This window comes from Diplotaxodon limnothrissa, linkage group LG12 (genome assembly GCF_057381915.1).
Source record: "Diplotaxodon limnothrissa isolate DT_005_m linkage group LG12, D_limnothrissa_male_GT1.1, whole genome shotgun sequence".
NCBI classification, from domain to species: domain Eukaryota; kingdom Metazoa; phylum Chordata; class Actinopteri; order Cichliformes; family Cichlidae; genus Diplotaxodon; species Diplotaxodon limnothrissa.
In genome coordinates this window covers 7,105,783-7,118,657 of record NC_140607.1, presented here as the reverse complement: position 1 = coordinate 7,118,657, position 12,875 = coordinate 7,105,783, and the positions used below count along the sequence as shown (strand labels likewise).

The window sequence follows — 12,875 nt, the reverse complement described above, 5'->3', positions numbered from 1 at the left end:
ACTGACAATAATATTGTATGCTGTAATCGTACTGGGCAATTAGTGATACAAAACAACTGTTTTATCCTGTGAATAAAAGTATATGTTTTTGTCAATATACCATAATAACAGAAGCGAAACGCAATATTGTGTCAGGACAATTCACTATTTATGCACAATAAATAAAGGAGCATAGCGCGACAATTTCTGTTCAGCGCCAGACTTGCTTGTAACCTATATCACCAATTATGTTTAGAAAAATGACCGATTAACTACAACAAAACTCTGACCTTTGTGGAAATGCTTGGAGCAGACTAACCTGTGAGCTGGAGTGTTCTGGGACGTTATATTTGCTCTTTGAATGGCTGCAATCCAGTCGCCTCTTTGTTACTTCGGAAACATGGCTCGAACAATTTCTCTTAAACGACGTAATCCGAACTGCTGAACTTTCTGGGGATCTGTGGAAATACCCCCAGCAGAGATGATATGGCCCAGATAGGCCACCTGCTCCCGAAACAGGCAGCATTTAGATGGCTTCAGTTTTAGGTTGGCTCCACGCAATCTGATGAACACTTGCTCGAGCCGCTCCAGCATCTGGGTGCTATCCTGACCCAGGACAATGATGAAATCTAGGCAGTGTTGGGAAGGTTACTTTCAAAATGTATTCCGTTACAGAATACAGAATACATGCCCCAAAATGTATTCTGTAACGTATTCCGTTACGTTACTCAATGACAGTAACGTATTCTGAATACTTTGGATTACTTAATATATTATCGTGCTTTTTACAACAACGTGAATGTACTATTGTTGTGTGATTTATTACTATTACTGAAGGTCCGCGACTCCGAACTGTAGTAAAGGGACCTCTGACTAATACGGCGGGGTCCCTGTCGGCTCGTAGCCGAAAAATAGCTTTACTTTGTTGTGTGGGTCAACTTTGCTAGCAGAGATAGAGAGAGGCGTTGAAAGACTGCTCCAACGGAACTTATTGTTTTCGGAGGAAAACACGAACACGGTGTGCAGTCGAGTCTTAATAGCTTACTTACAACTGGGCTCGTCAGGCACTCTTCTTGGCTGCAGTGGTTATTATTATATTTACATGCTTCCAGCTCCCGTTTTTCCTCGACGACAACTCATACCTTTCCACTCGCCTTTTTCTCCCTCCTCGCGCTCACAGACACATAACTAGGGGTGGGTTTTTATAATCGATTCATCGATTAAAATCGATTCTGGCTTGGATAACGTAAAATCGATTCATTAAAATCCTGAATCGATTTTTTAATATAAATTTATTTTGTCCGAAATGCCAGAATCTCTGGTGACATCTCACAAAATTTCAAGAACCACCAAACAGTAAATGAGAGCAGGTACTGATTCTGACCCGCGGATCAGAATCAGTTAGATGTCGCCTTTCTCACAGTCGGGGCTGAAAGCCGACAGCTCGCTGATCCGGGTCCGCGCTTTGTGTTCACGCCCTTTATGCGCTGATTCTAAAGCTGTTAGTTTGATCTCTCTCCAAACAATATTGACCGAACCAGCAGCTAAAGAAGATCCAAACGCTTCACATAAACATCGTCATGAATTCACTCTTTTACTGTTTTGCTTCCATTGCGATGCGCAGCTCTCTCTCTCTAATAAAACATAAATTAAAAAAAAAAGAAGTGTGTGTTTCTGTCGTCATTATTTTACGCGTCGGGAGTGAGAACGGGTTGATTTCACTCGCATGTGCTGTACCAGTGTACCTGCACATGTGATGTGACAATAAGTGATTTGATTTGAGAGTTCAAACTCACTGCTGTAATAACTTATAATGATTAATATAATAACTAGAATATTGGCCACATATATTTACACTGACTTTAGTCTCATGAACAACATTAACTAATTGTTCAGGGCCCTAGAGTGCGACCAATTTGGTCTTGTGATAATAACAGAAACAGATGCATCTATGTCATTATCTTTGAGCTTTTAAACTTAACATAATTATAAAAATATGAGTATAAAGGGTGTTAAGACTGATGCCATCTTGGAATACTGCACTTTGTTCATGTCAATACACGTCTTCATTGAAGTAAACACACAGAGCAATTAATATATATTTTTAAATATAATTTTTCTTTATTTTAATTAGCAAATTACAAATAAAAAAACAACCCACCTAACAACCCCAACAATCAAGTGATTCCCTATGAGCAACGGTGGACAGGAAAAACTCCCTTTTAACAGGAAGAAACCTGTGACAGAACCAGGCTCAGTGCACTCAAAAAAATGAATGAGGTGGATTGTTCAGTGTATATTAATTATTTATTTTCATTTTACTTAAAATATATGTTTTTGTTAAGTTAACATATGTTTTTCTAATCAAGTCTACGTAATTGTGTCTATTATTCAACGTACATAATACTAATGTGTTACTTGATCGCATAACATTTAAGTCAATTAGGATCGATATACCTTGTATATCCACAAGGTGGCAGTAATGCAAAAACAGTTGTAATGAAACCGCGCAGAACAAGAAGGTTTCACGGCTTGTGCCTGCTCATGCGCAAGACTTCAAATTTAACTGAAAAAGGCTGTTTTGGCGCCAAGCTGCTGTTTCTTTGAGAGGTAAGACCACTTTTTTCTTTGACTATGTTGTGTAGTATCTATATGTCCAGCATGGTTATATTTTGCGTTTGTCTTACAAGACATGTTATATCGTTTGCGTGTGCTTGTTTTACATTAGTTTTACTGGGTCCTGGACATGCTTATTTTGTGGACTGTGTAAGAAGCATTTTTATTGTTTTTTGTTTTATTAAGGGATTAGCTACAGGGGTTCATGGGGTTATTCTTTCAAGGGGTTATTTTTCCATTTGCTTTCTTGGGATTCCTTTTCTGTAATCCGAGAGTCGGAAATATCGAATAGGATAGCAAGGATAGCATAAAGTGACATTTAAAATCCAAAAAGTCAAGGGCGAAAGCCACTGTGACACCATTGTTCTGCTCTATCAGTAATCTGTATTATGTAAAAATGGTCTGTAAATACAGCATGTTTCCTAGCGGAGTTATACATATCAATGTAGTTATAAATTACAGTTTGTGAAAGTACACACTTAATTTTTTTAATAAAATTATTCAAGACATATGAGTGGACAGACAATGGAGGTCGACAGACCTGGTGATAATTGCTTCTATAGAAAGTTAGCACATGGCAGTGTCAATCTCTTGCTTTTCTTCTGAGTAGTATTTTATTTAGTTGTAATTCAAACAATAATTTGCTTCTTGAAATTAAGGAATTAATTTTTTTTTTCTTTATAAATCTCAGATCCTGCCTTTACCTGCTCCCTCCTATACTGATGTGGTGTATGTGGTATTGCTGAGCTTGTATGTGGTATGTGAACTGTTATACTTTTAAAAACAAAACTGTTTTATAAGTTAAGTTTTCTTTTGTGACCCATCCCATGCCCCTGTTATTTCTTCTCCACATCTGAACCATGGTAAAGGTTGCAGTTCAAGGGCCTGAGGCATGAAATTCTTTTCAGATCAGCTGTGATCAATATTTTTTGGAACTTGATAAATAACAATAAAAGCTGTAATGGCTCCATTAGCATTTTGTGTAAATGTTTGTGTTAAAATTATAGCTTTAATGAGGTCTTACTACATTAGTTTTAGTTTGTATATGTGTACATATAGTATGTATATTTACAGTACAGTATGTTGTGTTTGTTGACATATTTTCAGGTGGAAGCAGAATATGTGAGGATTACTACTGCTGCACATGTTCCAAGGCTTTTTACACAACTTGACCAATACACTGACCAGCTCATAAAAGTCTTCAAGAAAAAAGGAGGCGTTGCAGGGAAGAAAATTAGACAAACTTTGGCCCCAGCCACACAGGTGCGTTATTCTGTTGGTAGCAAAATATTATGGCTAATAAGATCATTTTCAAATTTAAACAGCTAGTGTATGGTAGCTGCACAGTGCACTTACATTTATATTAAGCAAGACAAAGTTTGGTACTCAAAACGTTGGAAAATTAAAATTACCTAAACATATGTAAAATCTGATCCCTTGATTTAGGTTAAACCAGAAGTGAATGTTTTTATGTTATGTTTTGAATGCAAAAAAGATGATGTATTAGTTTGTCTTTACCTCCATTATGGACATATCTAATGTGGTGGAAACCCTGCCCAACAGGTTAACTATTCATGTCCATGTGATGATTAGTTGGTCTTGTGTACATGTCTATCTGTGCAGTGGATATGTCATTCATTTTGCGTATAATGTGAGTTTCTGTCATCCTAAAGTATATCTGTTTTCTCTTCCTGTATCTCTGCCACTCTCTACAGAAGGAAACCATTGAAAAGGGGAGGGAGTGTGTCCTCAGGGCACTACCTTTTTACCTGAATGAAGACCCAAGCATCCTCTTCAAAGAATAATTGGTTGGTAATTTTAGTTTAGTTTTTTATCTGTATTAAACCAAATTTTGAATAACTAATGTTGTTGCATGTTGTAATGTTGTTGTTGTTGTAATTTGCATGGAACCTGTTTAAATGTTTTGGGAAATCTTCTTGTATACCCAAACTATTTATATTTATCGTTGAATCTGTAGTCTAAAATAGTGGCGCACTGGGGTGCATGTTCCTAATATTGTGTTTACGTCATTAAAGGGTAGCTTTGGCCCTTTTTCTTTCTTTTTTTAAAACTGGATGCCATTTTTCTATGTTTTTGTGTCTAAGCTACAGCTGTTCAGAGGGAGCTGGAACAAATTACCCTTGCTACCTTTACCATCGAAAGAGCTGATGCCAGCACTCCTCCAGCCGATGTGGGTGTAAGCGCCAGACGTCTGCTTTATATTTTTATTTACGATTGAGTTCATGTTTGTTTTATAATTCATAGATTCATTACATAAGTCATCTTTTCAGGATTAATAAATGTGAAAATATATGTGTTTACATAAAGTAATTTTAAGTCACTGTTTTGGGATTGGAACCTAAAAGGGGGTACCTCTCACTTTAATTATGTAAGTGCAATAGTAGCATGAAACCCTGTGTGAGAGGGAAGGGGAGGAGCATGGACAGAGAGGTTAGGAGTCTCACGGTTTTCTGACCGTGTGCACAGCTAGTTCTGGATAACTGCTATTTTTTGGAACTTTCATGCTTTTTAGGAAGGAGTTCATTGTTACATCTTCCGTTTGTAATAAATAAACAGTCTTCAAATCATAATGCAACTGGAAGCATTTCTTTTGGAAACCAGGAACACGCGTCAGCCATAGACTCTTCTTTTTTGAACTTGGTTTATTGGAAATTACCCTACAGTGGGTATAACCATCTAGTGTGTCCTGCATGACCTGGAAGACCTGGCCTCTGCATGTGCACTCTTAATGGGTGGGATATATGCACTGAATCTCAGTTAACCTCAAGACTGAAAGCTAAGAGACAATCAAAAGTATTGAGATTTAAAGGATTTAATTGAGAGATGATACTGCACCAGAAATGTTGAAGGGTGGTGTGTATATTAGCGTTCAAGGCATATTGTTATGAGGTGGAAATATGTTCATATTCAGTTTGTGTTACATTGTGTGCATTGTAAAGGTAATTGCAATACATACTAAAATTAAGGGTAAGTTAGGAGGTTGATCTGATATCCTCGTGTTGGTGTTGTTCCCAGATCATCATACTAAATGTTGTTCCAGGATCAACATTGCAAGTGACCAATCAGAATGTTGTGATGTCATACTTTTGCGACTTCGGGAAAAACCGGCGTAAAACAAAAAACTGTACTTAAGCTGCGTGAAACCGCCTCTGTCCGCCGATCAACCAGACCATCATGAAAATGTTGTTCCAGGTTCAACATTGCAAGTGACCAATCACATTGTTGTGACGTTATTCTATTCCAAGCCATTCGTGCATTTATGAAATTCCAATGTTGCAAGGACAATATCAATTCTGCTTACTGTTTATTAAAGGGTTACGGTTAGGGTTAGGGTCAGTTGATCGGCGGACAGAGGCGGTTTCACGCAGCTTAAGTACAGTTTTTTGTTTTACGCCGGTTTTTCCCGAAGTCGCAAAAGTATGACGTCACAACATTCTGATTGGTCACTTGCAATGTTGATCCTGGAACAACATTTAGTATGATGATCTGGGAACAACACCAACACGAGGATATCAGATCATCCAAGTTGGGAATGCAGGATGAATGTATATTTTGTGGACTTTTAAAGACGAACAATTGTTTCCATGTTAAAATGTTTCCATCTGAAGTTTTTTGCCCAAACACTGGTAAAATAAATGTTGACAGTGGCGAGTGTTAAATGGTTACTGCTGTGCTGTTGCAAAAAAACTGAACGCTGACAAGCTGTTTTATTGTTAGACCATAATGTTGGCATGTTTTGTTAAAGTTTTATTTGGGATGGTGATGTAATTTTCTTTGATTGCTAATATCAGTGGACTATTTATTATTATTATTATTATTGTTGTTGTTGTTGTTGTTACATTTTTTTTTTTTTTTTAATTGTGGCTGTTGAGGTGGACACTTCACTTTGCATTGTTAAAGGAAAGCACTTCATTGGCATTGTGTTACTGGACTGACCCTAAGCAATCATTGCAAATAGCAACTTTGCTATCCATTTTAGACACTAAAAGAAAAAAACACTCACAGACCTTACTAGCATCACATGTGCATAACTCAAGTGTCATCTTATCAATGTGTTATGTGATCTTCAATGCGTTTTTTTTTCTTCTATTTCTGGTAGATACAGACATTTAATTTAAAGTCTTGATGTTGCATCTGTCTACATACTGTTAATTACTAACCCTAATGAGCTGTTGTGTTTTATTTTGGACTGGGTTTACACAAATGCTCACTGAATGTGTTGGCAATAAAATAAATTTAAAAAAATAAGTTGGATGTACTTAATTCATTTGTGTGGAACCTGTTGACAAAATAGATTTATGTAAAACTAATTAATAAAGCACAAGGTGGCTGAAAATATAATATTTGAATTAATCTAACTTAAATTTAACATTTTACTGCCACAAATAAGAAATGTGTTGAAGTAACTAATCTAAACTATCTAACCTGAAAATATATCAGTTATTATGTCAAGATAAGCCAATCAAGGTGGACAGGTAAGCTGAACCGAGGATGGTGCCTGTTATGGCAAGACCTATGCCTACACCTAGACGTAGGTTGTCAAGGGCACTCTGTCGTGCTTTCTCACGCCTCCTTTCAGTCGCATTCTCTTCAATTAGTCCACTCAACTCCCATTCAAGTTTCTCAATCCTATCATTAATCCTTCTATTTTGCTCTATGAGGAGCTCTAGGCGCTGAGCTATTCTCTCCATTGGCTCACTTTGGGGCTGCTGCAGGGACAAGGTCCAAAACGGCGGTACCTGCTCCACGTCACGGGTTCTATTTATGGACTCACCTGGCAACTTTAGTGATGTCACTGCTGATGTTGTCACTGTTGGTGTGACCTCATGACTCATTCATGCTATCTGAACTGTGGTGTAATTATGAGGTCACAGGGGGACGTGAATTTATTCACAAAGTTGATAGAGAGTTTGGGTCATAACTCAAAGACGCAATGATGCAGTCAAATCATTTGGAATTAAATATCTCTGTCAGGGCGCCCCAGGGTGGCTGTGGCTACAATGTAGCTTGCCGTCACCGGTGTGTGAATGGGTGGATGACTGGATGTGTAAGGTGCTTTGGGGTCCTTAGGGACTAGTAAAGCGCTATACAACTACAGGCCATTTACCATCTGTAAATTACAACATTTAGAGGGTTCTGACATCACAGTCATCTTTCTGACATCACATCCAGTCTCTCTGCTGTGATGTCAAATATCAATGCCAGACTCGCTTCTCTTTTGTGATGTCAAATATCAATGCCAGATTCGCTTCTCTGCTGTGATGTCAAATATCACTGCCAGATTCATCTCTGTTGTGATGTCAAATATTAATGCCAGATTCATCTCTGTTGTGATGTCAAATATTAATGCCAGATTCATCTCTGTTGTGATGTCAAATATCACTGCCAGATTCATCTCTGTTGTGATGTCAAATATTAATGCCAGATTCATGCCAGGGACTTATTCTAATCATATCCTATGTGTGTGTAAGCGTGTTTGCATTTAGCCCTCTGCACTCAAGGCATTTTCCTACACTTTATCAGTCCGGACCATCACGCCGAACGAAGCTTATGACCGTCAAAAGACCGAGTTCCAACTCATTATAAGCACATTTGCAAGGTGTGCAAGAAAATTATTAGAACCACTCATTTTAACAAAAGGCATCAAAAACAAAGGATTTCCAATCCCAGAAATTTCCTTCTCCTCATTTAATGAGTCTGTCCTCCAGAGGTGTGGACTCGAGTCACATGACTTGGACTCGAGTCAGACTCGAGTCATTAATTTTATGACTTTAGACTTGACTTGAAAAAATGTTCTAAGACTTGTGACTTGACTTGGACTTTTACACCAATGACTTGGGACTTGAATTGGACTTGAACCGGTTTACTTGAAAAGACTTGATATTTCACCCCAAATATAAAATTTAACATGCATATTATATAGAGATTGAAAATGTGACGTCATTCAGGGGTAAAACTGCAAAGGATTCTGGGAACTCGTGGCAAGAGGTACTAGCGCACGCAGGCTTTCAATTGAAATCACAGCGATAAAAAAGAAACACAAAAATGTCAAGAAGCTGTTGTATTATTAACTGCAATAGCCGGTCACATGACAGTCACGGGAAGCCGACGGGTAAAGAGATCGGTTGTTATCGGATTACGTCGTTGAAGAGAAATTGTTCGAGTAATTGTCCGAAGTAACAAAGAGGCGACTGGATTGCAGCCATTCAAAGAGCAAATATAACGTCCTATAACACTCCAGCTCACAGGTTAGTCTGCTCCAAGCATTTCTACAAAGGTCAGTCTGCTGTTGTAGTTAATGCGTCATTTTCATAACATAATTGGTGATATAGGTTACAAGCAAGTCTGGCGCTGAACAGAAATTGTCGCGCTATGCTCCTTTGTTTATTGTGCATAAATAGTGAATTGTCCTGACACAATATTGTGTTTCGCTTCTGTTATTATGGTACACTGACAAAAACATATACTTTTATTCACAGGATAAAACAGGTTTTTTGTATCACTAATTGCCCAGTACGATTACAGCATACAATATTATTGTCACTGCTACATTTCTGTGATGCTACCAGAAATTATTTCCACTACTAATTAATTACCGTTGAGCTCAAAGGTCCTATTAATAAACGGTTAACGAATGTGTATTTATGACGACGATTTGTGAGACTGGTAAACTTATGATATGTACGATGGTCTTTCGTTCTACACGGTGCATTTCAAGGTCCTGTACCCATCCGTCGGTAAACTTTACCTGGGCTTGTTGTAGTGACCTGAAGTTACTATCGTGCCAAACTAGGTATCCCCGACAGAATTTGTTTCCCCTGCGTCGGGAGCACACGCTGGACTGTCCAAATCACGGACAAACAGTATCCCGCATTGTTGATTTTTAGTTTACAAACACTTCTTATAATGACTGACTACTCCTGACATTTTTGAGATCTTAGCTCTTTATACAACGAAGTTATAGTGGGATACAAATAATATCAGGCTGGTCCTGCCACAATTTGTTCCCCCTGTGTAAATCACGGACAAACAGTATCCCACATTGCTGATTTTTCGTTCACAAACACTTCTTATTATGACGCATTTCTCCTGAAACTTTGGAGGATTTAGCTCTTTATATAATAAAGTTACAGGAGAATAAAAATAGTTATTAGCCAAAATGTTTATGGTTTATTAAAATAATCCCATCTGATACCCCGTGAGCAATAAATATATAATTTTCTGTTGTAACCCTCAAACTGAATGGTAATGTAACGATACTAATTTTTCACAAAATGAAAACATCAGTACTTCCTGCGTGCTCCCAGCACAGGGGAAACAAATTCTGTCGGGGATACCTACTTTGGCACGACAACTATCCTACAACCGCATCCAAGAATAACATGCAGCTTATCTCAGAACTGTCGGTGAAAATTATTCTTGGAGCTAGGTTTAATTGAGCTGCATTTTAAAGAGGTGCAATTTCACAATTTGTGTATATTTTCTAAGTTCATTAGTTTATATTTTTATTTAGCTTCAACTTCAGATGTTCAATGTTATATCCGTTTCTAATTAGTTTTTACCAACTATTTGCTAGTTTAGTTTAGTTTTTATTATTTGAAAATCCTCAGTTTCAGTGTAGTCTAGTTTTGATTAGTTTCAGTTTAGTTTTGGTTGTGTTTGCAATAATTAAGTGTAGCAAAATCCCAGTTTCATCATATCAGTCATGCTCCTCCGCTGCTTATCTTTAGGTATTGAGACTATTAACTCTTACAGCACGGGGTGTTCCTAATTTGGTTCAAGTGAATTGATAAACTTTGTGAAGGCAATTGACTCACACCGTTGTGTAGATGTTCCCATCCTGTTGTCTCGGGATGCATCACGCTGCCTTGTCTGGGGTTAGCTTCTGTTTCTGGGGATGAGGGTTGAGTGGTTGAGTGGAGGGGAGTGTACTCCCTTAGCTTTTCAAGGTAAGCTAGGTTAGCCTCCTTGTGTGAGCTTTTCAAGTGCACTTTAAGGTTTGTGGGATTTTTTCCGTTTTATAAATGTCCCTCATAATTTGCCTCTTTCCACTACAAGACACTTGCTTTAACCAAAACACAGTCATATTCAAAGTAATCCCAAACTGAACTCTGTTGCTCTCTCCCGACCTATTGAGTATTGCAATTTTCATTAGTTTATATTTTTATTTAGCTTCGACTTCAGATGTTCAATGTTATATCCGTTTCTAATTAGTTTTTACCAACTATTTGCTAGTTTAGTTTAGTTTTTATTATTTGATATTTTGAATCACAGCAGAGAGACGAATCTGGCATTGATATTTGACATCACAGCAGAGAAGCGAATCTGGCAGTGATATTTGACATCACAGCAGAGAGACTGGATGTGATGTCAGAAAGATGACTGTGATGTCAGAACCCTCTAAATGTTGTTATTTACAGATGGTAAATGGCCTGTCTTTGTATAGCGCTTTACTAGTCCCTAAGGACCCCAAAGCACCTTACACATCCAGTCATCCACCCATTCACACACCGGTGACGGCAAGCTACATTGTAGCCACAGCCACCCTGGGGCGCCCTGACAGAGATATTTAATTCCAAATGATTTGACTGCATCATTGCGTCTTTGAGTTATGACCCAAACTCTCTATCAACTTTGTGAATAAATTCACGTCCCCCTGTGACCTCATAATTACACCACAGTTCAGATAGCATGAATGAGTCATGAGGTCACACCAACAGTGACAACATCAGCAGTGACATCACTAAAGTTGCCAGTGACGTGGAGCAGGTACCGCCGTTTTGGACCTTGTCCCTGCAGCAGCCCCAAAGTGAGCCAATGGAGAGAATAGCTCAGCGCCTAGAGCTCCTCATAGAGCAAAATAGAAGGATTAATGCTAGGATTGAGAAACTTGAATGGGAGTTGAGTGGACTAATTGAAGAGAATGCGACTGAAAGGAGGACAATGAACTATTTGACTGAGTTTCAATCATTTACAGACGAGCAAAACCAGGACAGAGAAAAAAATTGACAAGCAACAGGGATGGGTAAAGGGTGAGAGACAGCCAGTGTAGACAGTACATCCGGGCCTGCGTGCGCTGGTCTCCTTGATCCACCGTCAGCATCGGAGGGGAATAAGCGTCGAAGGCGTTTGGAGGGGGGAGGAGTGTACATCTGCATGTGTATATATGTCTGTGTAGGTTTTAGAGAACAGACTGTGAGAGTGTTCCAGGGAAAAGTAATACAAAAAAACACGAGACTAGACAAGGACACAAGAGGCTAAGCAGGGAAGCTAAGGGAGAGGAGAAAGGTGCGACTGCCTTTGTTAAGAGCAAAACTCTCTGAATGCTGTAAACACACCGTGTTTGGGTGGCTTCATCTGTAGTTTCCTTCCATGTGCGCACGTTCATGCCTGTTACGAGTACTTGAATGTGAGAAGCTTCTCTCACAGTGTCTGCACTTGTGTGGTTTCTCTCCTGTGTGGACTCGTTTGTGTGATTTAAGGTCCCTTGCAGTGGTGAAGGATGACCCACACTGATCACAGAGGTGCTTTTTAACCCCACTGTGAATCAGTTCATGTTGTTTTAAATCACTTGGTGTGGTGAAGCTTCTCCCACATTCTTTGCAGTATTTCAGTTTGTCTCCAGTGTGTCTACGTTGATGTGTTTTAAGGGCAGCTTGCCAACTGAAAGTTTTTCCACAGAGGTCACAGTGAAAGTCTTTCCCACCACCACAGTGATGACAGGGTTGAGAACTGGATCCATCTGTGTCGCTCTGCTTCTAAACAAAGACACAAAGACAGTGTAAGTCAGTCCGTCAACATTTGTATCCTGAACGTCGCCTGAAATAAAGAGCATCTCTGCAGACGTCCAACTACATTTGACTGTTTCAGTTAACACACTCAGTTTACTGGGCTGCAATAACTACAATACTACCACCATAATGCTACAGTAATACTAAAATCATAACTGAAAGGAAAATCTGAATAATCACTCAGAGCTGCTTTTCCATGCAGTAGAATTGCTAACATGCTAACACAGTTTAATGAGCAGAGTTGTTCCAAACAGTCAGGCTAAAATGACAAGATAACAATATAAATACATACCTCACAGTAGCTGCACTTGTAGAGTCTCTTTCTGGTGTGGATCTGTTGGTGTTGTCTCAGGTGACGTGGAGATTTAAAAGTCTTCTCACACAGGTCACATTGATAAGGTCTCTCCTCAGTGTGGGTAAACATGTGTCGTTGTAAGACTGCGTCTGTTGTAAACTGTTTGCCACACT

At 38.8% G+C, this 12,875-nt stretch overlaps 1 long non-coding RNA gene across 1 annotated transcript; it reads left to right on the top strand.

The window, feature by feature from the left end:
* Positions 1-2,450: 2,450 nt before the first annotated feature.
* LOC146620781 (uncharacterized) lies at positions 2,451-4,397 on the top strand. Its single transcript, XR_014906640.1, has 4 exons — positions 2,451-2,589; positions 3,287-3,352; positions 3,703-3,858; positions 4,311-4,397. It is a non-coding gene; the product is annotated as an uncharacterized LOC146620781 (long non-coding RNA).
* The last annotated feature ends 8,478 nt before the right edge of the window (positions 4,398-12,875 follow it).